The sequence below is a fragment of the Somniosus microcephalus genome, unplaced genomic scaffold (assembly GCF_052327205.1).
Source record: "Somniosus microcephalus isolate GS21.2 unplaced genomic scaffold, FLI_Smic_1.0 unresolved_chr4, whole genome shotgun sequence".
Taxonomy (NCBI): domain Eukaryota; kingdom Metazoa; phylum Chordata; class Chondrichthyes; order Squaliformes; family Somniosidae; genus Somniosus; species Somniosus microcephalus.
This window is the reverse complement of record NW_028225182.1, coordinates 10,260,937-10,288,218: the sequence shown is the minus strand read 5'-3', so window position 1 is coordinate 10,288,218 and position 27,282 is coordinate 10,260,937. Positions and strand designations below refer to the sequence as shown.

Genomic DNA, 27,282 nt, shown 5'->3' with positions numbered 1-27,282 from the left:
TTGGCCCGGGACTATCGTACAGAAAAATGGCAGCCTGGAACTATTAAAAAAAGGCTAGGCCCGTTGATGTACACGGTGAACATTGGGGACAATGTAATAAGGCGCCATGTTGACCAGCTCATAGAGTCCGCCACAAATGAGCACTCGACTTCACCACCTGACCCGAGTAATGTTGAAACTGAAATACCTAGAACACCTACTGCTGATCTAGTAACATTGGATTCAGATGAACCTGACACTGTTGTTCCAGCTGAATCGATTTTGCCAGGCACCCCTACTGGGCCGCTAGGAATGACGACACCACTTCGGCGTTATCCAGAGAGGATCCGGAAACCTCCACAGAGACTAAACATGTAAACTGTTATATGACGTTGACTCCATCGAGAGTATATCTGTAAACTGTTATATGAAGTTGAAGATTGTATGTTTAAAGGGGATTCTGTAAGTAATAAGCTAAAAAGGGAGGAGTGTTGTGTATGTAACCGTTTACCTTTAAGGGAACTATAGAATGTAACCGTTCGCCTTTAAGAGCACTACTTTCGGTGTGGCACTATTTGTTGGCTCATGTATACTGTAATACCGATAGTGACCACACCAGTATATAAGGGTTGTGATACGTTAAATAGGGCAGAATCGCCCGAGCCTCTGAATAGTAAAGACGTGTTTTATTTTGTTAACAGTGGAGTCTGTGATTATTTATAATACAACCCACAGACTTAACAAAAGTCATACATGAAGGATGGCCTGAGGAAAGGAGGAAACGCCCTGAATTCTGGAACCACAGAGACAAACTGTCACAAATCAACAGAATCGTCTTCAAAGGGGAGAAAATCGTCATTCCTACCAGTCTCAGAGAAGAGATGTTGACAGAAATTCATGCTGGACATATGGGCATGGAAAAATGCAAACAAAGAGCACGTGACATTATGTTTTGGCCCGGAATGTGCAAACATATTGAGGACATTGTCGGAAAATGTTCCATTTGTCTCGAACGCCGCCCATCAAATGTCAAAGAGCCCATGATACCTCACCGTATCCCAGACAGGCCCTTGCAGGTCATGGCAATTGATCTGTTCACATGGAACAACGAGGACTACATAGTGACTGTTGATTACAACAGCAGATTTTTTGAACTGGACATGCTTCACAGCACCACATCTGCAGCTGTGATCCACAAGCAAAAGGCGGCCTTTGCCAGGCATGGCATGGTAGAGACTTTAGTCTCAGACAATGGCCCCCAATATAAATCAAAAGAGTTCGAGTCGTTTGCCAAGGCATGGGATTTCACACATGTCACATCAAGGCCACATTACCCTCAAAGTAATGGCCTTGCTGAAAAAACTGTCCAGATTGCAAAAACACTCATGGACAAAGCCAAAGCGGGCAAAAGAGACCCCTACGTCAGTCTCCTTGAGTACCGCAACTCTCCGGTTGACAACTTCAAGTCACCAGCACATCAGTTGATGAGCCGCAGACCTCGCTCAATCCTTCCACGCACCAACCAGCAGCTGCAGCCAGAGGTCGCCAGCTGCAAGCAAGTGCATGCAAAACGTGTACAGAGACAGCAACACCAGAAGAAATATTATGACAGGTCAGCTAGACTACTGCCGCCACTGCAAAATGGAGAATCCATCAGAATCCAGGAGCATGACTACTGGAAGCCAGCAGTCGTCATCCAGCCAGCTGACACTGAGGGATCGTATCACGTCTGCACCCCAGAAGGACAGGTGTACCGCCGCAATCGCAGGCACCTCGGGAACACCAAGGAACAACACCGTCATTCCGACGAGAGGATCAGTTCAACAGAGTGTGATGAACAGAGCAATACACAAAACAAATCATACTTACCTGAACCTAAACCTGAACCTGAATTGTTGACCGATTCAGAGGCATGCTCAGTTCCATACCACACAAGGTCGGGACGAAAGGTCAAGCCTAGAGTTATCCTTGACTTGTGAACTGTCAAAGGGTGTCGGCAGATCGCTGCCTTTAAAAAAACTGTACATCGTTATTGAAAGGTTGAGATGTTTTCACTGCTAGTTAAATGTTGAGTTTACTTATATGTTGATGCTACTGAGAACATTATGTAGAGGAAAAGTTTAAAAGTAAAGCATAACATTTTTCTTTTAAAAGAAAGGGGATGTAACATTTGCATATTGAATTTTCATTGGCCCACAGGCATCTGTAAGGAATACCTAGTATATTCACATGTGATCACATGCTGAGTTGTCATTGGCCTGCAGGCATCTGTAAGGACTGCTATTGTTTTGAAGACCCAGGCTGGGGGTCCTTACTCCATCTTGTCCCCACGGTACTGCTGTGAGTAAGATCAGACCTAATGCTTCATAAAAGAGTTTAAACTGCAATACTCCATTGTCCTGCAAGTTATTATTTTGAACAAAGTGAGCAAAACAAGACAGGTATGATTCTCGCTGGTTGAAACTTGTGAGATATTGGCCCAGAAATTCGGGTCGGGGGCTTCCCGTGGGTGTAAGCCCCCGACCTGCACTTAGCTAGCAGCCCGGCAGTTGAGCTGTAGGGCGCCGTGGAATCCCGATCCGGGGCCTGGTCCAGCTGCCGGCGGGCAGTGCTTCGTATCGCAGGGGCACAGTTAGTGCGATGCGTCCCCTGGGATCACGTGAGCCATGGGCAGCCAATAGGAGGAGGGAAAGCCCATTCATAAATCTGACAGGAAGACCGGTCAAGACTTATAAATACTACGGCCCCAAAATAGCATTAAACCTTCAAATAATTTAAAAAAATATCACACTTTTTAAAATATACTATAAATTACATTAAATAACTATTTTAAACAATAATTTAAATTTTTGAAAAAAATAATTTTATATTCTAACAGGGCTAAAAATAAACTTACCTTGCTTTAAATATTTAAAAATAATAAACCTGTGGAAAAAATGTTTTAATTTTTATTAATTGACCACTTACCTTGTAAAAAGCAGGCCTTACACCTGCTTTTGACATTTCTAAATCCTGCAGGCTTACGATCCCGGGAAAACCTGCAAAAGAAACCTAAGTTCAAAGCGCACGCGCAGACTCTCCCGCGCACGCGTTCGACCTCTGAACCTCTTGGTTCAGGGGAACGGAAGTGCCGGAGACACGAATTTCTTGGCCAATATTCAGGGTTCAAATCCCCGACATGCCCTTCTGTTGTCCGCGGATTTTGCACTTGCAGATGAAACTGTTGAAAAGAATGACTTGCATTGACACAGCGCTTTTCATGAACTCAGGACATCCCAATGCGCTTTATAAACATTGAAGTACCTTTGAAGTGTTGCAATGTGGGGAAAGGTGAGCCGAAATGCCCCCCACATGAATCTGAACTCTTTGGGAAGGAGTTCGGTGCAAAGACTCAGGCTCCTCAATGTCTTGGACTTTCTTTGAATGAGTTCTGCTTGTAGCTGCACTCGAGCTTGAAACAGCTCCTGGGCATCCATCTTACGGGAGCAGAGTGTGGTCACTGTGCAGCGGTTCGCGAGTCGGTGACCAGCTTGGGGTGAGACACGTCGCTTTCAATCTATGACATTTCACCAAGGGCCAGAGAATTGAAACGCTGAATGGAACTGTCCCTGTGAGCGATGGACTGAAGTGGACGGCGCTCCAAGCACAGCTGGAGAACGCGCAGTGCAGTAAAAGGGTTCACAACATTAAATGTCAGAGTTATTAATCATGCAATAATTAGACATATAATTAACAACAGCATTTAGACAAATCCTTGCGAATTTTAACCGGAGAACTCAAATACGTTATGGTTCCGATTTCGATATGCAAGTTAATCCAACATTGATCGGTTTCTAAAATATCTGTTCCAAACGCCACTTTTACATCCTTTCCTCACCTCTTGTACCTGATCATTTGCACGTTGAATTGTGTTACCTATCACAACTGCCCAACATCTGATGGAAGGTCATCGACCGGAAATGTTAACTCTGTTTCTCTCTCTACAGACGCTGTTTGACCTGCTGAGTTCGTCCATCATTTTCTCTTTATAAAACCGGAACTTGTAACCAGAGTATCAATTCCCTTTTCTCCAAACCACACTCCTTCCTGCCATGTAGCCTTGTCCAATCAACAGAGGGGAACGGACCAGGGAACTCCATCTGTGCTGATTGGCTCACCTAAAATAGCGTCACTCAATATAAAGGATGAGCTCACAAACATCAGGCACAGTGCAGTCTGGTCAAAGTCAAGCCCCTCCTTTCTTATTCAGAGACATGAACGAGAGTCAGACGCCACAAACTTTAATTAAAGACACAAATACGAGTAACACTTACTTCCAAATCGTTTCACTGATAAATTATTTCACTTGATGTAAATGCTGACTGCTTTGAATCTGAAAATGATCACCGTGGGATAGTTTGTTCACTACTGATTATATTAGCTGTGAGTAGCAATGCAAAGTTTTCCGTAGTGTAGTGGCTATCACATTCACTTTACATGCGAAAAGTCCCGCGTGCCACCCAAGGCGGGCGGGAACATTACAATAGCCAGTATTTTATTCAGTGCAGTGACCAGTCCTGTTAAATTTTATCGAAAGTTGCCCCATTTTTCTGCTTTCATAAGCAGTGCAATTTTAAACGAGGTTCCAAAGATACAATGTGTAAAATTAGATGCGGTTAACAGTTCATTACTTACAAAGGGCAAAATGCGTTATTGAAGTGTGTTTCGCCTTTGTTGCATTCTGTAAATTATGGTAATCGGTTATTTAATGGTGATTGCAAAAGATTCAACTGCAAGTTGAATAGTGGCCGGCGACACGAGCGCTCCTTTGGGATTTGAACCGTGGGCTTCTCGGAAATTTAATCAAATACCGAAGCGAAAATCGGATGCCGAGAACGCCGGTTCAAACCTAGCCAGGTGAAGAGCTAACCGTTGTAAAACCATTTTCTGTGTGTGGCTATTCTTGATGACCAGAGCACTGGAGACCGAGACAGTGAGATTGCCTTTTCGACACGTCTTCTGAAGCGCCGCCCGGTCCCACTCCTACAGTTAATGAGCTGTTAGGATGTTAATGTATCCGGGCTGCAGGAGGCCGCTCCAGGCGCAGCAGAGGAGTCCCGGCATTAGCTCTCCGTGGAGCAGTATTTTTCGCTTCTCTCTTCCTCTTCTCTATATCGCTGTGCAGTTTCCTGAATCATAACAGGCTGGCGACATTTTTAGTGAGGCGCATTCTTTGTTTCTTATTGAAAAGACACACAGACAAACCGATTGAAACTACACTTTGAATCCTGTCGCTGATCTTGTGTTTTCCTATTAATCTGTGTTGTTCTGCTTTCCACATTCTCAATGAGAAAGTCCCCAGCCTCAATTTTTAAATAAAATAAGGCCCAGCTCGTCAAATAGTGACACGCGAGTGGGAGATTCCCTAAATCAGCGCAAGCTTTCCCCAAATCCAGCTTACAGTACCGCAACCAAAACTGTGTCCAATATGGGAAATATCATTGAGAATTACTTCACTCACTGTAACGCTGCCATTTGAATGGCATAATTCGCCTGTCAATGCGTATTTTGTTTATACTGAACCAAGCATGCAAATTATTCCAGTTTTCATATTCACTAAACGTGAATGGGTAAAGGGCATTAAATTGCCTCTACCCACTTTCGAACCGTTGAGTTTTCGTGCGTTAGCGGAATGCGATAACCATTACACACCGGAAACCCTCCAGCACTCGGGTGCATTGCATTGCAGTGACTCCATAGGAACAGGAGGATGCCATTCAGCCCCTCGAGCCTGTTGCACCATTCAATTAGATCCGAGCTGATCTGTATCTTCACTCCATCTATCCGCTTTTGTTCCGTAATCTTGAATACCCTTACCCAACAAAAATCTATCGCCAGTATCGGCAATCTTCAGCCTGAAGCCATCTCCTCTCCCGGATCCAGACAGAAACGATTTCATACTGACTGCCGCCCTGCAGATTAATGGATTACATCTCTGAACTTCAGCGATTCGGAGATTCCAATGTTTAAAAGTGAGCAAAAGATGAAATGGCTCTCACTGTGGATCAGTTTTCTCTCACTCGAAGTTATCTATTCAGTGAAGTGAAATAAAGGGCAATTAAAGAACAAGAGAGAAGCCGCTGTGCCCCTTTTGACAGGAGGATAAATTCACCTCTGGTTGTTCGCCAAACCTCGAACGTGACAACCGCTTCTCTGCGGACACCCCCGGCTCTATAGTAGCAGCAGAGGGGACCTGACTCAGTGACCTCCCTCTGTGCTGATCGGCAATGTGTTGCCTCACTTTAAACAACTACTGTCCCACACTGAAAGCTCTCAGTCCCTCTTCTCCGCTGCCCTTTTCAAATAATGTCACTGATTCCCCCCGCACACCCCTAATGTGTTCTCTTCCACACCCACACATTGGGGCCGCTCAGCCTCCCCCTGCCTCAACGCGATCAGCGATGTCACCCAGTTTGTAATATTAAACCCGGAACAAGTACCCCAGAAAGAGAGTCTGTAACCTAAATCTGTAACAGAAAGTACTGGGCTTATTAACGGTGATTCAAACAATTATTACTCATCTCACAGACTAGAATTACTTTTATACAGTGCTTTATACAATATTTTGTCACGCTGAATTCCTTGATTAAGAATCGTAACCGGATGAGTTCCAGTCGACCACAAGGGACCAGCTATGATTCATGTATATATATATAGATATCAACCTGAATATGATTAGGGAGCTGTCTAGACCTCATGTCGCAATGGTAGTGCACCTGACTGCAGATCCGGAAGCTGCGTATTCAAATTATGTCGGAGTCACGGTTCCTTTGCAGCTCATATGTGTTTGGATAATTAACATATTAATTGTTATCTCACAACAATGAGAACTTGTATTAGATGTGTTTTTTATATTGGTTCAAGTGATGTAGGTCTCGCTGGCAAGGCCAGCATTTATTGCCCATCCCTGGGGTGGTGGTGAGCCACTGTAGTTGCTTTCACCACTTACAGATCTGCATCATAGAATCAGAGAATGGATACAGCATAGAAAGAGGCCATTCGGCCCGTACAGCCCGTGCCGGCTCTCTGCAAGAGCCCTTCAGCTAGTCCCACTTCCCCACCCTCTCTCCATAGCCCTGCACATTTTATTCCTTCAGTTGCTTATCCAATATTTACATGTATCGGTATTATTTATTCATTGATTTGGGTGAATCTGTCTCATTCAAAAATATGTTCTGGCTATTTATTTCTGTCTTACTTTTAAATTACACGCAAATGACCTTATTCGGAACACCGATACACACAAATACATTGATCAATAACACACAGATACATTCACATTTATTCATCACCAGCGCAATGATACACCCAAAATCCATTTAGAAGAATCACAGTTTCAAACACAGATACTTATATATTAATATCCTGAAGTATGTTATAAAAATAAAGAAAATAAATATACAACTGACTCAAGTATTTTTACATGTATGTGTAACCTTTAGGTCGATGACCTTTCGTCATTAATTCTCTATATACATATATAGAACTGGAAGATGCCAGTGCACCGTGTGAGTCTGTGGCTGTTGCACAGCCGGTCTGAGGGAAGTAGAAGAGGCTGGAGCACTTTAAAACGGTTTCGAATGAAGATGGATGCACCCCAATAAATGACAAACTTTGTCAGATACATTGTATATAGATCTGTAAGCCGCAGAGTCATGAAACGCTTTTACATGTAAACACGCAAAATTAATTTGTATCTAATACAGACAGATTGACTCATTCTAATTACAGTTATTGCGTGACTTTACTTCAGTGTTCCCTAATAGTCTCACGATCAGAATTCGGCACACTTACTGCCCGGGTTCAATGCCCGGTCAGGGAAGTCATTTTTATAACAGTTTTTTATTAAATTAAACTAATTTTGCTTCAACTCTAACACGCAGCTAACCTGGAAAATAGTTTTAATTATTATTAATTAAACGACAATCTTAGTTCATAGAATGACGTAAATGCTAAAGATACTTCACTAACATATATTGAGCTTTCTATGTGATGAACTGTTATGCAGATCTCATTTTACACCATGGCCCGGATTTTACGGTGCTTCCGACAGCGAATGCACAGCATAGGCGATTGTACGCCTTCAGAGCGACTACACAAGTGCCAGGTATCCGCACGGCCAGAAATTGTGGTCTGTCAAGTTGCGCTTGGACACATCCACTGCATCTGCTGCAACATCACTTTTGCTGTCACAGAGTTGGGCTAACTACTGCCCAGCGAATGCCCACGAAACACTTACACCTGGTAATATCAGGCGAAAGGCCTTCTTTTACCATTGTAAGTGTTAAAATCAATATTAAAATATATTTTAAAAGTGATATAAACATACACTTACATTTAAAATTCGTTTAGGTAAATTTTGTTAAGTTTTAAAATGTTACATTTATATTTCAAAACATTCAATTTGAATTTTAAATCATAGATTCATAGAATCATAGATTGATATGGCACAGAAGGAGGCCATGCAGCCCATTGAGTCTGCACTGGCACTTTGAAAGAGCTCTTCAAATAGTCCCACTCCCCTGCTTTTCCTCATAGTCCTGCAAATTTCTCTTTACAATTATTTATTCAATTCTCTTTTGAAAGTTACTATTGCGTCTGCTCCACCGCCCTTTCAGGCAGTGCATTCCCGATCACAACAACTGGCTGCGGTAAAAAAAATACTCATCTCCCCTCTGGTACCTTTGCCGGTTAGGTTCAATCGGTGTCCTCCAGTTACCGACCCTCCTGCCACTGGAAACAGATTCTCCTTATTTACTCTTATCAAAACATCTTGTAAATTGAAAAACCTCAATTAAATTTCCTCTTCACCTTCTGCAGATAACAATTCCAGCTTCTCAGTCTCTCAAAATAACTGAAGCAGCGATTTACTTGTACTTCTTGCAATTTAATATATTGTATTCGCTGCTCACGATACGGTCTCCTCGACATTGAGGAGACCAAACACAGATTGGGCGACTGCTTTGCAGAACACGCCCGCTCAGTCCGTACGGGTGACCCTGAGCTTCTGGTCGCCTGTCACTTGAATTCACCGCTTCACTCCCACTCTGATCTCTCTGTCCTCGGGCTATTGCATTGTTCCAATGAAGCTCAACGTAAGCTCGAGGAACAGCACCTCATCTTTCGATTGGGCACTTTGCAGCCTGCTGGAATCAACATTGAGTTCAACAATTTCACATAATTATCCCTGCCCCCATTTTTCATGCAGTATGATTTTTGCCATTCCCATTTGCAACATTTTATCTTTCCTGCCTCTTACAAAAGTACAGGATGTTCTTTCTATTTCTTCCTCCCCTCCTAACTCCGCCCCCCTGTCTCTGCACCTGCTTAATATCTGTTACATCTCCAACTTTTTCCAGTTCTGATGAAGGGTCCCAGACCTGAAACGTTAACTCTGTTTCTCTCACCACGGATGCTGCCTGGCCTGCTGAGTATTTCCAGTATTTTCTGTTGTTATTTCAGATATCCAGCATCCGCAGTATTTTGCAATTATATTGAAGTCAACTCATCCCTGGGACCACTCGCTCTTTGTGCGTGGCTCTCTTTCTTAGTCTCTATCTGTCTCTCTCTCTTTGTCTCTGCCTCTCTCTTTGTCCCTGTCTCTCTCTCTGTCTGTCTGTCTCTTCTGTCCCTTTCTCACTCTGTTCACAGGTCCATTCTAGTGCTGAGTAAACACGGTAGTGCTCAGTTCCTCGTTAGTATAGTGGTGAGTATTCCCGCCTGTCACGCGGGAGACCGGGGTTCAATTCCCCGACGGAGAGGCTTTTTTTTTTAACCAACCCAATTTTTTAACTTCTTCCCAGCTCCTTGAAATGCTCCTTGGAAAAGTTGAACTGGAAAAGTTCAAGTGAAATAATTTTAAAACATTTACTGGCATATGAATAACTGTATAAATACTTCCTGCACCTGTTCCTCGTTGGAATCGTGCTCTCCTTCTATTTCCCTCTCACTGTTGTGTGGGGCAGAGAGGAGTCATAACGGCACAGAATGAGACCATTGAATGCTTAATTAAATTCATTTATTTTGAACATGTGACCAATTATTCTTACTTCCGTGGTGTGAAATGTTATTTATTTGGAGATTTCTATTATGCTTATGGGATTCCGTACATACAGCATCGTAGGAATCCCCTGTGTGATTGGTTGGCCTGGCCAACGGATGATGCCGAACCGTGAGCGCCAATGGTATCCGTGGGCCTTTATGCATGCGTACGCCAGCAGGCCCAAGACCGCAAGAGTGCGAAGCTGCGGAGACACCAGTTAATTGGGATTTGTTTCTCAGTTCGGAGGCGTAAGCCGGCGACAAACCTCCGATCGCAATTTCAAGGCCCATCGTATTTTAGGAGGCTGGTTTAAAATGTTCATTACTTACGACATCAGGAATCTGGGACAAATTTTGTTCAATATAACCGGACCGGTTATTGCAGAGAATAAAAATGTTCCACTCGAACATATCCACCCGGGTTCAATTTGGGAACTGTTGTTGTTGGAGGCGAACATGATAGTCGCTGCACTACGGAAACCACGGCAAAGCGAATCAGCAGCAAACATAAAATCTCATGGTGATCATTTTCAGATTCAATGCAGTCAGCCATTAAATAAAGTGAAATTATTTTACAGTGAAAAGATTTGGAAGTGTTACTCGTATCTGTGCCTTTAATTAAAGTTTGTGGCGTCTGACTCCCGTTCATGTCTCTGAATAAGAAAGAGAGGCTTGACGTTGACCACACTGCACTGTGCCTGATGTTTGTGAACTCATCCTTTATATTGAGCGGTTTCTCATTCTTTGATCGGCGTCAGGTTTAGCTCAGCGGTAACTTCGCAGCCTCAACTTAATTGTATGGCTCGACCTCCTTCTCACCGCGGGCGTTGCATGGTGATTTTATTGTCATATTCAATCCCCTTCTTCTACACCGAAACAAATAGTAGCTGTGATTTTAAACCTATGCTGCGTGATTCATAGCGATCACCTTCAAAACCAGTCCTTTCACCTCCGTCACACGGTTTTGAATACTGGTCAGGAAAGTGACTTTTATAACAGATTTTAAATCACAATCTGATGAAATTGACTACATTCAGCTGATTTGAAAAAATTAGAATTGCATAAATTACCATTACTTACCCCATAACTTTCATTTGCAGAACGAAAGAATTAATAGCTTTACTATTTAAAAATATTCTGTTTGTCTATTCTTCCGACCAAAGTGAATAACCTCACATTTCCTACATTATATTCCATCTGCCACCTTATTGCCCGCCCACTCACTTAATCTGTCTCTATCCCATTGTAGGCTCTTTGTGTCCTCCTCACAGCTTACTTTCCCACCTAGCTTTGGATCATCAGAAAACTTGGATACATTACACCCTGCCCCTTCATCTAAGTCAGTAATATAGACTGTAAATAGCTGAAGCATGCACACTTGATCCTTGCGGCACACCACTAGTTATAGCCTGCCAATCTGAAAATCACCCGATAATTCCTGCTCTCTATTTTCTGTCCGTTAACCAATCCTCTATTCTTGCTAATACATTACCTCCAGTCCCATGAGCCCTTATCTTGTGTAACAAGCTTTAACGTGTTTCCTTATCGAATGTCTTTTGGAAATCCAAATATACTGCCTCCACTGGTTCCCCTTATAGTTCCAATGAATGTCTGAAGCAGAACATCCCGTTGTGCGAATGGAGCCTGTTTGTTGGACAATGCTACATGTAAGGAAGGAGTGTGGTAAGGAGATAAGGGAAGTGATACTCTGGTAACAAGGTCACAGGGACTGTTCCATTCAGCATTTCTTTTCTCTGGGCCTTGGTGAAATTTCATAGATTGAAAGCGACGCGTCTCAACCCCAAGCTCGTCACCGACATGCTAACCGCTGCACAGCGACCACACTCTGCTCCCGTGAGATGGAAGCCCGGGAGATGTTTCAAGCTCGAGTGCAGTTACAAGCAGAACTCATTCAAAGAAAGTCCACATCATTGAGACGCCTGAGTCTTTGCACCGAACTCCTTCCCAAAGAGTTGAGATTCATGTGGGGGTCATTTGGGCACATCTTTCCCCACATTACAACACTTCAAAGGGACTTCAATGGGCTTAAAGCGCTTTGGGACGTCCTGAGTTCGTGAAAAGCTGTGTATCAAAGCCAGTGTTTTTTTTTGCAAAAGTTCCAACAGCAAGTTCATAATTCGCGGGCAAAATAAGGGCTCGTCCGGGATCCCTCGCAAGTTTCAACCAATAACCCCGAAGCAAGAATCATACCAACCTAGCGAACTGATAAATTTGACTGGAGATAAGAGGTAAGCATTGTAAAACCATTTTGTTTGTGTGGTTGTTCTTGATGAGCAGAGCACTTAAGACCGAGACAGTGACTTTGTCTATTCGAACTGTCTACTGAAGCGCCGCCCGGGCCCACTGCTACAGTTAATGAGCTGTGTTGAATATTGGATGGGATAAAAATTGATAAAGAGGAGGTACTAGAAAGCTGGCTGTACCAGGACCAGTTGAAATGCATCCTAGGATGCTGAGGGGAGTAAAGGTGGGAATTACGGAGGTGCTGACCATAATCTTCCAATACTCATTGGATATGGGGTGGTGCCAGACGTCTGGAGAATCGCAAATGTTACACCCTTGTTGAAAAAAGTGTATAAGGTTCAACCCAGCAACTACACGCCAGTCAGCTTAACGTCGGTAGTGAGGAAGCTTTTAGAAAGGGTAACCCTGCACAAAATGACCAGTCACTTGGACAAGTGTGGATTAATTAAGGAAAGTCTGCTCGGATTCGATAAACGCAAATCGTCTTTTCCCAACTTGATTGCATTTTTTGATGAGGTGAAAGAGAGGGTTGATGAGGGAAATGCAGTTGATGTGGTGGACATGGACTTCCAAAAGGAATTTGATAAAGTGCCACGTAACAGGCTTGCCAGCAAATCTGAAGCCCATGGAATAAAAGGGACAGTGGCAGCATGGATGTCAAATTGGCGAAGTGACAGGAAACAGAGAGTAGTGCTAAACTGTTGTTTCTCTGAATGGAGGAAGGTACACAGTGGTGTTCCCCAGGGGTCGGTACTAGGACCACGGCCCTTCTTGACATATATTAATCCTTTGGAGTTAGGTGTCCAGGGCACAATTTCATAATTTGCAGATGATACAAAACTTGGAAGTATAGTGAGCAGTGAGGAGTATAGTGATAGACTTCAAGAGGACATGGATCGGCTGGTGGAACGGGCGGACATGTGGCAGATGAAGTTAAAAACAGAAAAGTGCGAATTGATACATTTTGGTCGGAAGAATGAGGAGAGGCAATATAAACTAAAGGATACAATTCCAAAGTAGTTGCAGGAACAGAGATACCTGGGGGTGTATGTACACAAAACGTTCAATGTGGCAGGACAGGTTGAGAAACCAGTTTAAAAAGCTTACAGTATCCGGGGCTTTATAAATAAAGGCGCAGAGTACAAAAGCAAGGAAGTTATGATGAACCTTTATAAAACACTGGCTCGGCCACAACTGCAGAAATTATGTGTTCCAGAAAATTATATCCCGTGCAATAACTGGTCCCATTAAATTAAACAAAAGTTGCCCCAGATTCCTGGTGACATAAGCAACGAGCATTTTAAACCAGACTCCTGAAATACAATCGGCCTGGAAAATGCGATCGGAAACTCGCCGCTGGCTAACGCCTCTGAATCAAAAAACCAATACGACTTACCTGGTGTCTCCAGAGCTTCGGACTCTTGCTGCCCTGGGCCTGCTGGCATACGCCTGCATAAAGGCCCATGGATCCCAGGGGCACACACGGTTCGCAAGCCTGGGTGTGCTTGTGCACCAGTCGCTGAAGGTAAGCATGCAGGTGCAGCAGGCGGTTAAGAAGGCAAATGGTATGTTGGCTTTCGTAGCGAGAGGATTCGAGTACAGGAGCAAGGATGCCTTGCTGCAGTTGTACAGGGCTTTGGTGAGACCACATCTTGAGTATTGTGTGCAGTTTTGGTCGCCTTATCTGAGGAAGGATGTTCTTGCCATGGAAGGAGTTCAGCGAATATTGACCAGGCTGATACCTGGGATGGCAGGAATGCCATATGAGGAGAGATTGGGAGGATTGGGCTCGTACTCGCTGGAGTTTAGAAGAATGAGAGGGGATCTCATTGAAACTTATAAAATTCTGACAGCACTGGAAAGACTAGATGCAGGAAGGATGTTCCTGATGGTCGGGGACTCCAGAACCAGGGGTCACAGTCTAAGGATAAGGGGTAGGCCATTTAGGACAGACATGAGGAGGAATATCTTCACTCAGAGAGTGGTGAACCTGTCGAATTCTCTACCACAGAAGGCAGTAGAAGCCAATTCATTAAATATATTCAAGAAGGAGTTGGATATATTTCTTCAGGCTAAAGGGATCCAGGTGTATGGGGAGAAAGCAAGTTTAATCAGAGGAATATCCGCAGTCAGGAGCTGAAAAGGAACAAGAGCTGAAAAAACACCAGAAAAAAATAAGAAATATCAGCAATTGTGATCAACTCTTTAATGTGTGTTCTCGTAGTTTAGTGGTTTAATTGTTGTAATCAACATTCATTAACCGAAAGCGTTGTTTTGGAGAATGGAAGAAATGCTCACAGTAAGGGACAGTCGAAAGTTGAGTAATTTAACTTTAATAATTTGTGAAAGTTTATTCATTGACGAAGATTTATACCCTATCAGAATTTACGCACTGTGTATTTTAGGAGTCTGCTTTAAATTGTTCGTTGCTTCTGACACAAGAAAGCTGTTAAATTTATTTCACAGAAAAATAATGTTTCCGCCCGGGCTCGAACCGGGAACCTTTCGCGTGTGAAGCTAACGTGATAACCGCTACACTACGGAAACCTCTGCTTAATTAATCATCGAGAAAGCACTGTTCAGACAAAAGGGACACTACAGAATCGCTGTTTCTGCAATGAATTCCTTTCACTGGTATTTCTCTGACCGAACTGCACAAGTCAAAAATGTTCCTTTCAAACTCATTAAACTGCCGAATTTCCTTCCCTCTGTTTTAACCCAGGAGTTTAAATTGCTCTGCAAACCATGAACCAGGTTCACCTGAATTCCAAGGTGTGTAAGGAAATCAAGCATCAAAACCCCTTTCATTAACCACAGGGATTCAGGCAATTTTCTGATCGCAAAGCGCTTTCTCACCTTGTCAATATCTCTCGTCTATTTGCCGGTGTTTCCCGATTCTGCCTGTCTCTCTGGCTCTGTTTATTCTGTGTGACCACCTGCAGGTTGATTTTGAGCGAATACCTGTGCTTGTGTCTTGTCACATTAAATAAATGAGGAATTGTGGCACCTCTCTCCCTGACACTGGGGAAAGAGTGAGACAGTCTTTGGAGCAAATGTCTGGTTATTGTGAAACGGCAAAGAAACGAATAATTTTGGAATTACCCGAAAGAACAGTGACCCCGACGTGATTTGAACACGCAGCCCTCTGATCTGCAGTCAGACGAACTACCGTTGCGCCACGAGATCCTACAATGTAAAACGCGCTGTTTTCATATACACACGTTCCACAAACACTGTTTCATTCCTCCTGCCTTCTCCTGATTCCTCAGTGTCATTCACAGAAGCGCCTGATGCCCTCATTTGTTTAACGTAACAAGCAGACACAAACACAGGTATTCCTTCAAAATCAACCCGCAGGTGGCAACAGACACAATAAACAGAGCCAGAGAGAAAGACAGAATCGGGAATCTCCGGGAAAGAGACAAGAGATATTGACAAGGGCTAAAGCGCTTTGCGATCAGAAAATTGCCTGAACCCCTGTGGTTAATGAAAGGGATTTTGCTGCTTGAGTTCCTAAAACGCCTTGGGCTTCTGGAGAACTTGTTTCGTAGTATGCAGAAACGTGGCTCAAACATGCTGTTGCGACCGGGCCGGAGCCAGCAGGTACCTGACTGCAATCAGCGACAATGAAAGATAGTTTCAACGGGCCTGGCTAGATCAGTCTGTAAAGCATAAGACTCTTAGATTTCTGCGTCGTGGGTTCGAGCCCCACATTGGGCGGTATTTTTTTTGTTAAACTTTTATGTTGCTTTCAAAGCGTCATTAATTGAGCGATAACCTTGTTTCGCACAATGAAAGAAATGCGAACTGAGAAAATCCTGCAGATGCTGGAAATCCGAATTGAAACAGAAAATGCTGGAGATACTCAGCAGGTCAGGCAGCTTCTGCGAAGAGAGATACAGAGTTAACGTTTCAGGTCGATAACCTTTCGTCAGAACTGGAAAAAAGAGGTAATGCAACAGATTTTTAAGCAAGTGTAGGGGATTCTATGAGATCATGGCTGATCTCCTGCCTCAATTCCATTCACCGGTCCTATCGCCATATCCCTTGATGCCCTTACCAGTCAGAAATCTACCGACTTCTGTTTTGAACATAACCAATGACTGAGCCTCGACAGTCCTCTGGGGGAGAGAATTCCAAAGATTCACCACCCTCTGTGTGAAGAAATTTCTTCATCTCTCAGTCCTGAATGGCCTAACCTTTCTCCTGAGGCTGTGGCCCCTGGTTCTAGACTCCCCAGCCAAGGGAAACATTCTCCCAGCATCCAACCGATCAAACCCTGTAATAATTTTGCATGCTTAACGAGATCCCCTCTCATTCTTCCAAATTCAAGAGGTTGCAGGCCTAGTTTACTCAATCTCTTCTCATACGAGGTCAGTGACAGTCTTGCAAATGGTGACTTGATATTCGGTAGTGGGGTCATGGTCCAGGCGCAGGTAGGAGGACGTGTTGGAGAGTTGGCGTACAGCTTCCGTTAGGTCGAGGTCGGTTCGCCAACCGGCAACAGCACCACCCTTGTCAGCAGGTTTTGTGCTTTACTTGTTAACTGTTAACTGTTATCCATATCTCATTTTACACAATATATGGGCTACTCCAGCTCCTAATTCTTTTGTTCTTAGTTGTTATTTCCTCACACAGGAGAGCAATCTCGCCCCTGGACAAGCAGAAGGAGCAAGTTCCAACAAAATGATTCTGCAAACGTGATAACTGCTACACTGTGGAATCGTCTCCACTTTCAGTACCAGGTCAGATGGAAATGTTAAAATTTTTTGAGGATGTAACTGGTAGAATAGATAAGGGAGAACCAGTGGATGTGGTGTATTTGGACTTTCAGAAGGCTTTCGATAAGGTCCCACATAAGAGATTGGCGTGCAAAGTTAAAGCACATGGGATCGGGGGTAAGGTACTGACTTGGATAGAGAACTGGTTGGCAGACAGGAAGCAAAGAAAATGTCTAAACGGGTCTTTTTCCAAGTGGCAGGCAGTTACTAGTGGGGTAGGGCAGGGATAAGTGCTAGGACCCCAGCTACTCACAATATATATTAATGATCTAGAAGGTTGAACTAGATGTAATAAGTCCAAGTTTGCAGACGACACAAAGCTGGATGGGCATGTGTGCTGTGAGGAGGATGCCCAGAAACTCCAGTATGATATGGACAGGTTAGGTGATTTAGCAGAAGCATGGCAGATGCAGTATAATGTGGATAAATGTGAGGTTATCAACTTTGGTGGCAAAAACAGGAAGACAGCTTATTATCAGAATGTCAATAGATTGGGAAAAGGGGAACTGCAATGAGACCTGGGTGTCCGTGTGCAACAATCGCTGAAGGTAAGCATGCAGGTGCAGCAGGTGGTTAAGAAGGCAAATGTTGGCCTTTATAGTGAGAGGTTTCGAGTACAGGAGCAAGGATGTCTTGCTGCAGTTGTACAAGGCCTTGCTGAGGCCATACCTTGAGTACTGTGTGCAGCTTTGGTCACCTTATCTGAGGAAGGATGTTCTTGCCATGGAGGGAGTGCAGCGAAGATTCACCAGACTGATACATGGGATGGCAGGAATGACGTATGAAGACAGATTGAGATGATTAGGCTTATATTCGCTAGATTTTAGAAGAACGAGAGGGGATCTCATTGAAACTTACAAAATTCTAACAGACTAGACACACTAGATGCAGGAAGAATGATCCCGATGGTGCGGGAATCCAGAACCAGCGGTCACAGTCTAAGGATAAGGGGTAAGCCACTTATGGCTGAGATGAGGAGGAATTTCTTCACCCAGAGAGTGGTGAACCTGTTGAATTCTGTAACACAGAAGGCCGTTGAGGCCAATTCATTAAAAATATTCAAGAAGGAGTTATATATATTTCTTAAGACAAAAGACAAAAAGGGATAATGGGAGAAAGCAGGGACAGGGTACTGAATGTGGATGATCAGCCATGATCTCATCAAATGGCGGAGCAGTCTCGAGGGGCCGAATGGCCTACTCCTGCTCCTATCTTCTATGTTTCTATGTGAATGGAGCAGGTGAACTGCTGAATCCTACTTTAAAGCGATGTCCCAATGTCTTTACAGTGGTGTGAAAATAAATGAGTTCCGCTTGGTAATTAAAAGTAAAGACTGTCAGAAGTGGGATTCGAACCCACGCCTCCAAAGGAGACTGCGATCTGAACGCAGCGCCTTAGACCGCTCGGCCACCCTGACTTGTTCCGTTAATTTCTGCAACTCATCACTTCCGGATGAAGAACGTTTCCGTCCGGGTGCTTGTTCAATGCTGATGAAGGCTCAGTGACCGGGATATCATCTCCCCCGTGGTTTTCTTGAGCTTGTGCTCGGTGTTTGGGGAGGTTTGTGCTGGGTCCCTCGTATCTTGCAGCTCCAGGGATGGGCAGTAACAATCTGAGCTCTGGAGCTGGGGAAAAGCGAATAATTAATGGATTTAACCCAGGGGTTTAAATTGTTCTGCAAACCATGAACCAGGTTCATCTGAATTCCAAGGTGTGTAAGGAAATCAAGCATCAAAAGCCCTTTCATTAACCACAGGGATTCAGGCAATTTTTTGATCGCAAAGCGCTTTCTCACCTTGTCAATATCTCTCGTGTATTGGCCGGTGTTTCCCGATTCTGCCTGTCTCTCTGGCTCTGTTTATTCTGTGTGACCACCTGCAGGTTGATTTTGAGCGAATGTCTTGTCACATTAAATAAATAAGGAATTGTGGCGCTTCTCTCCCTGACACTGGGGAAAGAGTGAGACAGTCTTTGGAGCAAGTGTCTGGTTATTGTGAAACGGCAAAGAAAACAATAATTCTGAAATTACCCGGAAAAACATTGACCCCGACGTGATTTGAAAACGCAGCCTTCTAATTCGGAGTCAGACGCGCTACCGTTGCGCTACGAGCTCCTACATTTTAAACTGCCCTGTTTTTATATACACACGTTCCACAAACACTGTTTCATTCCTCCTGCCTTCTCCTGATTCCTCAGTGTCATGCACAGAAGCGCCTGATGCCCTCATTTGTTTAACGTAACAAGCAGACACAAACACAGGTATTCCTTCAAAATCAACCCGCAGGTGGCCACAGACACAATAAACAGAGCCAGAGAGAAAGACAGAATCGGGAATCTCCGGGAAATAGACAAGAGATATTGACAAGGACTATTGCGCTTTGCGATCAGAAAATTGCCTGAACCCCTGTGGTTAATGAAAGGGATTTTGCTGCTTGAGTTCCTTACACGCCTTGGGCTTCTGGAGAACTTGTTTCGTAGTTTGCAGAAACGCGGCTCAGACATGCTGTTGTGACCGGGCCGGAGCCACCAGGTAACTGACTGCAATCAGCGACAATGAAATTCAGTTTCAACCGTCCCGGCTAGCTCAGTCGGTAGAGCTTGACACTCTTAATCTCTGGTTCGTGGGTTCGAGCCCCACATTAGGCGCTATTTATTTTGTTAAACTTTTATGTTGCTTTCAAAGCGTCATTAATTGAACGATAACCTTGTTTTGCACAATGAAAGAAATGCGAACTGAGAAAATCCTGCAGATGCTGGAAATCTGAATTGAAACAGAAAATTCTGGAGATACTCAGCAGGCCAGGCAGCTTCTGCGAAGAGAGAAACAGAGTTAACGTTTCAGGTCGATAACCTTTCGTCAGAACTGGAAAAAAGAGTTAATGGAACAGATTTTTAAGCAAGTGTCGGGGATTCTATGAGATCATTGCTGATCTCCTGCCTCAATTCCATTCACCAGCCCTATCGCCATATCCCTTGATGCCCTTACCAGTCAGAAAGCTACCGACTTCTGTTTTGAACATACCCAATGACTGAGCCTCCACAGCCCTCTGGGGTAGAGAATTCCAAAAAAAAACACCCTCTGTGTGAAGAAATTTCTTCTCCTCTCAGTCCTGAATGGCCTAACTTTATCCTGAGGCTGTGGCCCCTGGTTCTAGACTCCCCAGCCAAGGGAAACATTCTCCCAGCATCCAACCGATCAAACCCTGTAATAATTGTGCATGCTTAATGAGATCCCCTCTCTTTCTTCCGAATTCAAGAGATTGCAGGCCTAGTTTACTCAATCTCTTCTCATACGAGGTCAGTGACAGTCTTGCAAATGGTGACTTGATATTCGGTAGTGGGGTCATGGCCCAGGCGGAGGTAGGAGGAGGTGTTGAAGAGTTGGCGTACAGCTTCCGCTAGGTAGAGGTCGGTTCGCCAAACAGCAACAGCGCCACCCTTGTCAGCAGGTTTTGTGCTTTGCATGTTAGCTGTTAACTGTTACCCATATCTCATTTTACACAATATATGGGCTACTCCAGCTCCTAATTCTTTTGTTCTTAGTTGTTATTTCCTCATACAGGAGAGCAATCTCGCCCCTGGACAAGCAGAAGGCGCAAGTTCCAACAAAATAATTCTGCAAACGTGATAACTGCTACACTGTGGAACCGTCTCCACTTTCAGTACCAGGTCAGATGGAAATGTTAAAATTTTTTGAGGATGTAACTGGTAGAATAGATAAGGGAGAACCAGTGGATGTGGTGTATTTGGACTTTCAGAAGGCTTTCGATAAGGTCCCACATAAGAGATTGTCGTGCAAAGTTAAAGCACATGGGATCGGGGGTAAGGTACTGACTTGGATCGAGAACTGGTTGGCAGACAGGAAGCAAAGTGTATGTCTAAACGTGTCTTTTTCCAAGTGGCAGGCAGTTACTAGTGGGGTAGGGCAGGGATAAGTGCTAGGACTCCAGCTACTCACAATATATATTAATGATCTAGAAGGTTGAACTAGATGTAATAACTCCAAGTTTGCAGACGACAGAAAGCTGGGTGGGCATGTGTGCTGTGAGGAGGATGCAGAGAAACTCCAGTATGATATGGACAGGTTAGGTGATTTAGCAGAAGCATGGCAGATGCAGTATAATGTGGATAAATGTGAGGTTATCAACTTTGGTGGCTAAAACAGGAAGACAGCTTATTATCAGAATGTCAATAGATTGGGAAAAGGGGAACTGCAATGAGACCTGGGTATCCGTGTGCAGCAATCGCTGAAGGTAAGCATGCAGGTGCAGCAGGTGGTTAAGAAGGCAAATGTTGGCCTTTATAGTGAGAGGTTTGAGTACAGGAGCAAGGATGTCTTGCTGCAGTTGTACAAGGCCTTGGTGAGACCATACCTTGAGTATTCTGTGCAGCTTTGGTCACCTCATCTGAGGAAGGATGTTCTTGCCATGGAGGGAGTGCAGCGAAGATTCACCAGACTGACACATGGGATGGCAGGAATGACATACGAAGACAGATTGAGATGATTAGGCTTATATTCGCTAGAGTTTAGAAGAACGAGAGGGGATCTCATTGAAACTGACAAAATTCTAACAGGACGAGATACACTAGATGCAGGAAGAATGATCCCGATGGTGCGGGAATCCAGAACCAGCAGTCACAGTCCAAGGATAAGCGGTAAGCCACATATGGCTGGGATGAGGAGGAATTTCTTCACCCAGAGAGTGGTGAACCTGTTGAATTCTGTACCACAGAAGGCAGTTGAGGCCAATTCATTAAATATATTCAAGAAGGAGTTAGATATATTTCTTAAGGCTAAAGAGATAAAGGGATATGGGGAGAAAGCAGGGACAAGGTACTGAATGTGGATGATCAGCCATGATATTATTAAATGGCGGAGCAGGCTCGAGGGGCCTATCTTCTATGTTTCTATGTGAATGGAGCAGTTGAACTGCTGAATCCCACTTTTGAGGGATGTCCCAAAGTGCTTGACAGTGGTGTGAAATTAAATGAGTTCCGCTTTGTAATGAAAAGTAAAGACTGTCAGAAGTGGGATTGGAACCCACGTCGCCAGAGAAAACTGCGATCTGAACGCAGCGCCTTAGACCGCTCCGCCATCCTGACTTCTTCCGTTAATTTCGGCATCTCATCCCTTCCACATGAAGAACGTTTCCGTCCGGGTGCTTGTTCAATGCTGTTGAAGGCTCAGTTACCGGGATATCATCTCCCCCGGGGTTTTCCTGAGCTTGTGCTCGTTGTATGGGGAGGTTTATTCCATGTCCCTGGAATCTTGCAGCTCCAGGGATGGGCAGCAACAATCTGAGCTCTGGAGCTGGGGAAAAGCGATTAATTAATGGGTTTGTTTTCGGGCCTGAAATGCGGCTTAGATCTGTTGGTATTAACCGAGGCCGGGGCTGCGAGATATTTCAGTTTGTTCACGTTTAACCAGAGGAATATCCGCAGTCAGGAGCTGAAAAGGACCAAGAGCTGAAAAAACACCAGAAAAAAGATAAGAAATATCAGCAATTGTGATCAACTCTTTAATGTGTGTTCTGGTAGTTTAGTGGTTTAATTGTTTTAATCAACATTCATTAACCGAAAGCGTTGTTTTGCAGAATGAAAGAAATGCTCACAGTAAGGGACAGTCGAAAGTTGAGTAATTTAACTTTAATAATTTGTGAAAGTTTATTCATTGCCGACGATTTATACCCTATCAGAATTTACGCACTGTGTATTTTAGGAGTCTGCTTTAAATTGTTCGTTGCTTCTGACACAAGAAACCTGTTAAATTTATTTCACAGAAAAATAATGTTTCCGCCCGGGCACCTTTCGCGAGTGAGGCAAACGTGATAACCGCTACACTACGGAAACCTCTACTTAATTCAGCATCGAGAAAGCACTGTTCAGACAGAAGGGACACTGCAGAATCGCTCCTTCTGCAATGATTTCCTTTCACTGGCATTTCTCTGACCGAATTGCACAAGTCAAAAATGTTCCTTTCAAACTCATTAAACTGCCGAATTTCCTTCCCTCTGGTTTAACCCAGGGGTTTAAATTGTTCTGCAAACCATGAACCAGGTTCACCTGAATTCCAAGGTGTGCAAGGAAATCAAGCATCAAAAGCCCTTTCATTAACCACAGGGATTCAGGCAATTTTCTGATCGCAAAGCGCTTTCTCACCTTGTCAATATCTCTCGTCTATTTGCCGGTGTTTCCCGATTCTGCCTGTCTCTCTGGCTCTGTTTATTCTGTGTGAGCACCTGCAGGTTGATCTTGAGCGAATACCTGTGCTTGTGTCTTGTCACATTAAATAAATGAGGAATTGTGGCGCTTCACTCCCTGACACTGGGGAAAGAGTGAGACAGTCCTTGGAGCAAGTGTCTGGTTATTGTGAAACGGCAAAGAAAACAAAAATTCTGGAATTACCCGGAGAAACAATGACCCCGATGTGATTTGAACACGCAGCTTTACAAACCGATTGAGACGCGCTGCCGTTGACGCCACGAGAGTTTATAGGCCCAATCTCTCCTCATAGGACAATCTTATCATCATTGAAAACAATCAGGTTTGATTCCCAGTCAGGGATTTCAGTTCTGACAAAGACCATTGAAGTCTGTGAGAACCTTACTAATTTTATTAAAACCAACAAAAATGTGTGTTGCACACTGAAGGAAATTGTAACATGTTTGCCGGGTGACAGTCAAACTTTAATAACTTTCGTCAGAGATTCATAGATTTATAACAAAAGGCGACGGTTTTATCCAGCGTTTCCGTAGTGTAGTGGTTATCACGTTCGCCTAACACGCGAAAAGTCCTCGGTTCGAAACCCGGCGGAAACATTTTGTAAATCATGTTCATTTAAATCGTAGAAAAATGGATCAATTCCCATTTGTTATGCAAAGTAACAAAGTCCTGTTACAGTTGTGTTATTCTGTACAGTTGTACACACACACAGAACACTACGGTGTCGCTCGCTCACTTCCGTTTCCAGCCCTGGCCGTGCAGACAGCCCCTCTCAAAGCTACACAATCCGGCTGCTTTCAGTTGAATTGTGAAAGATTATTCAAGGATCCTGCAGCTTTACTTCGGTTCACAACAGCAGATCGAAGCCGCGTTGCTGCAAACAACAAACCATGTTTTCCAGAATTCCAAGGTGTATACGGAACTCAACCATTAAAATTCCCTTCATTAACCTCAGGGGTTCAGGTAATTTTCTATGATTCTATAACAAGTTATTAAAGTTTGACTGTCATCCGGTATACATGTTAGCAATTCCTGCAGTGTGCAACAAAATGTTGTGGGTTGATTAATGATAATAGAAACAATTATGAAGTGTCTCACAGACTTCAATGATTCCTTAATACCGTTGGTTGACTAAAAGCTATCAATCGCAGGTTAAAATGAGCAATTCATGATGCATCTTTGAAAGAGCTATCCAAACAGTCCCACTCCGCTGCTCTTCCCCCATAGCCCTGCTGACACTCCTGCCAGTGGAAACTGTTTCCCCCATAATTTTGATCACCTCTATTAAATCTCCCCTGACCAGTGATTAATGGAGTTCAACCCGTTCAAGTGTCAGATCATCCACTTGGGGCCTAGCAAAGATTGGTCAGTGTGTGGTCTGAAAACATCATGTGAGAGAATAGGTTTTTTCTGTGAAATAGCCGGTCCCGATAAATTTTACAAATCTTGCCCCAGATCGCTGATCTCTCAAGCAATGAAGATTTTAAACTATTCTCCTAAAATGCAATGTGTAAAATGAGATATGGGTTAACAGTTCAGGAGATGCAAAGAGCAAAATAAATGAATGAAGTTTCGACTGTCCCTCAGTAACCATATTATCATGTCTTTCATTCTGCAAAATAAAGTTACCGGTTAATTAATGGTGATTATAGCAGTTCTTATTTATTCACATTAGATGCATGTAATTAATTTAATAAAATTACATCGCATTCATGAATAAGAAACGGTGATATCAAAATGTCTTCTCTAACCGGGAATCGAACCCAGCTCGCAACACTGATAGGGATACGTTATTGAATTATTTAATGGTGCCTCGAAAAATGTCACGCTGCTAAATTAAAATCACTGCTTTAATGTGTTTCGGTGTTGAAGGGGATTGAAAAAAGCCCAGACTGCGCCCGCGGTGAGACAGAGTTCGAACTTACAAAGAAGTTAGTGCTGCGAAGTAACCGCTGAGCGAAAGCTGACACCGATTAAAGGACGAAGAACGGCTCAATATAAAGGATGAGCTTACAAACGTTAATTTCTGTATTCTGTGTAAAAGGACTCCCAAATCCTTGAATATACTCAATGACTGAGCATCCACTGCCCTCTGAGGTTGAGAATTGCAAAGATTCACAAGCCTCTGAGTGAAGAAATGTCTCCTCATCTGACTCTCAACTGGCCGGCCCCTTATCCTGAGACTCTGCCCCCTAGTTCTAGACTCTCCAGCCAGGGGAAACAACCTCTCAGCTTCTACCCTTTCAAGCCCTGCATGAAAATTGTACCTTTCAATGAGAACTCCTCTCGTTCTTCTGAACTCCAGAGATTATAGGCCCAATCTACTCAATCTCTCCTCATAGGACAATCCTATCATCATTGAAAACAATCAGGTTTGATTCCCAGTCAGGGATTTCAGTTCTGACAAAGACCATTGAAGTCTGTGAGAATCTTAATAATTGTATTAAAACCAACAAAAATGTGTGTTGCACACTGAAGGAAATTGTAACATGTTTGCTGGGTGGCAGTCAAACTTTAAAAACTTTCCTCATAGATTCATAGATGTATAGCAAAAGGCGACTGTTCGATACAGCGTTTTCGTAGTGTAGTGGTTATCACGTTCGCCTAACACGCGAAAAGTCCCCGATTCGAAACCGGCCGGCAACATTTTGTAAATCATATTCATTTATGTCGTAGAAAAATGGATCAATTCGCATTTGTTATGCAATGTAACAAAGTCCTGTTACATTTGTGTTATTCTGTACAGTTCTGCACACACACAGAAAACTGCGGTGTCGCTCTCTCACTTCCGTTTCCGGACCTGACCGTGCAGACAGCCCCTCTCAAAGCTGCACATTCCGGCTGCTTTCAGTTGAATTGTGAAAGATTATTCAAGGATCCTGCAGCTTTACCTCGGTTCACAACGGCAGATCTAAGCCGCGTTTCTGCAAACTACAAACCATGTTTTCCAGAATTCGAAGGTGTATACGGAACTCAAACATTAAACTTCCCTTCATTAACCACAGGGGTTCAGGCAATTTTCTCTGAATCTATAAAACGTTATTAAAGTTTGACTGTCATCCGTTATACATGTTAACAATTCCTGCAGTGTGCAACAAAATGTTGTGGGTGGATTATTGATAATGGAAACAATTATGAAGTGTCTCACAGACTTCAATGATCCCTTAATAACGTTGGTTAACTAAAATCTATCAATCGCAGGTTAAAATGAGCAATTCATGATGCATCTTTGAACGAGCTTTCCAATCAGTCCCACTCCGCAGGTCGTCCCCCATAGCCCTGCTGACACTCCTGCCAGTGGAAACTTTTTCCCCCTTAATTTTGATCACCTCTATTAAATCTCCCCTGACCAGTGATTAATGGTGTTCAACGCGTTCAAGTGTCAGATCATCCACTTGGGGCCGAGCAAAGATTGGTCAGTGTGTGGTCTGAAAACATCATGTGAGAGAATCAACATACACTTAAAATTCGTTTAGGTAAATTTTGTCAAGGTTTAAAATTTTAAGTTTTACATTTATATTTCAAAACATTCAATTTGAATTTTAAATCATAGATTCATAGAATCATAGATTGATACGGCACAGAAGGAGCCCATGCAGCCCATTGAGTCTGTGCTGGCACTTTGAAAGAGCTCTTCAAATAATCCCACTCCCCTGATGTTTCACACAGAATCACACAGAAACCCCACAATGCAGATGGAGGCCATTTCGGCCCATCGAGTCTGCACCGACACATGTCCCACCCGATTCCCGTAACCCCTACACGAACACATATCCCACGCTATCCCCATAACCCCACGTATTTAATCCCCCTAACACTAAGGGTCAATTTATCATAGCCAATCAACCTAACCTGCACACCTGCAAATTTCTCCTTTACAATGATTTATTCAATTCTCTTTTGAAAGTTACTATTGTGTCTGCTCCACCGCCCTTTCAGGCAGCGCATTCCCGAT

At 43.6% G+C, this 27,282-nt stretch overlaps 3 non-coding genes across 3 annotated transcripts; 1 reads left to right on the top strand and 2 right to left on the bottom strand.

Annotated features, from left to right (window-relative positions):
- Positions 1 to 14,798: 14,798 nt before the first annotated feature.
- trnav-cac (transfer RNA valine (anticodon CAC)) lies at positions 14,799 to 14,871 on the bottom strand. Its single transcript has one exon. It is a non-coding gene; the product is annotated as a tRNA-Val (tRNA).
- A 3,568-nt stretch (positions 14,872 to 18,439) lies between these two features.
- Positions 18,440 to 18,522, bottom strand: trnal-cag (transfer RNA leucine (anticodon CAG)). The gene has a single exon. It is a non-coding gene; the product is annotated as a tRNA-Leu (tRNA).
- Positions 18,523 to 23,850: 5,328 nt separating this feature from the next.
- On the top strand, positions 23,851 to 23,923 carry trnav-aac (transfer RNA valine (anticodon AAC)). The gene has a single exon. It is a non-coding gene; the product is annotated as a tRNA-Val (tRNA).
- Positions 23,924 to 27,282: the final 3,359 nt, after the last annotated feature.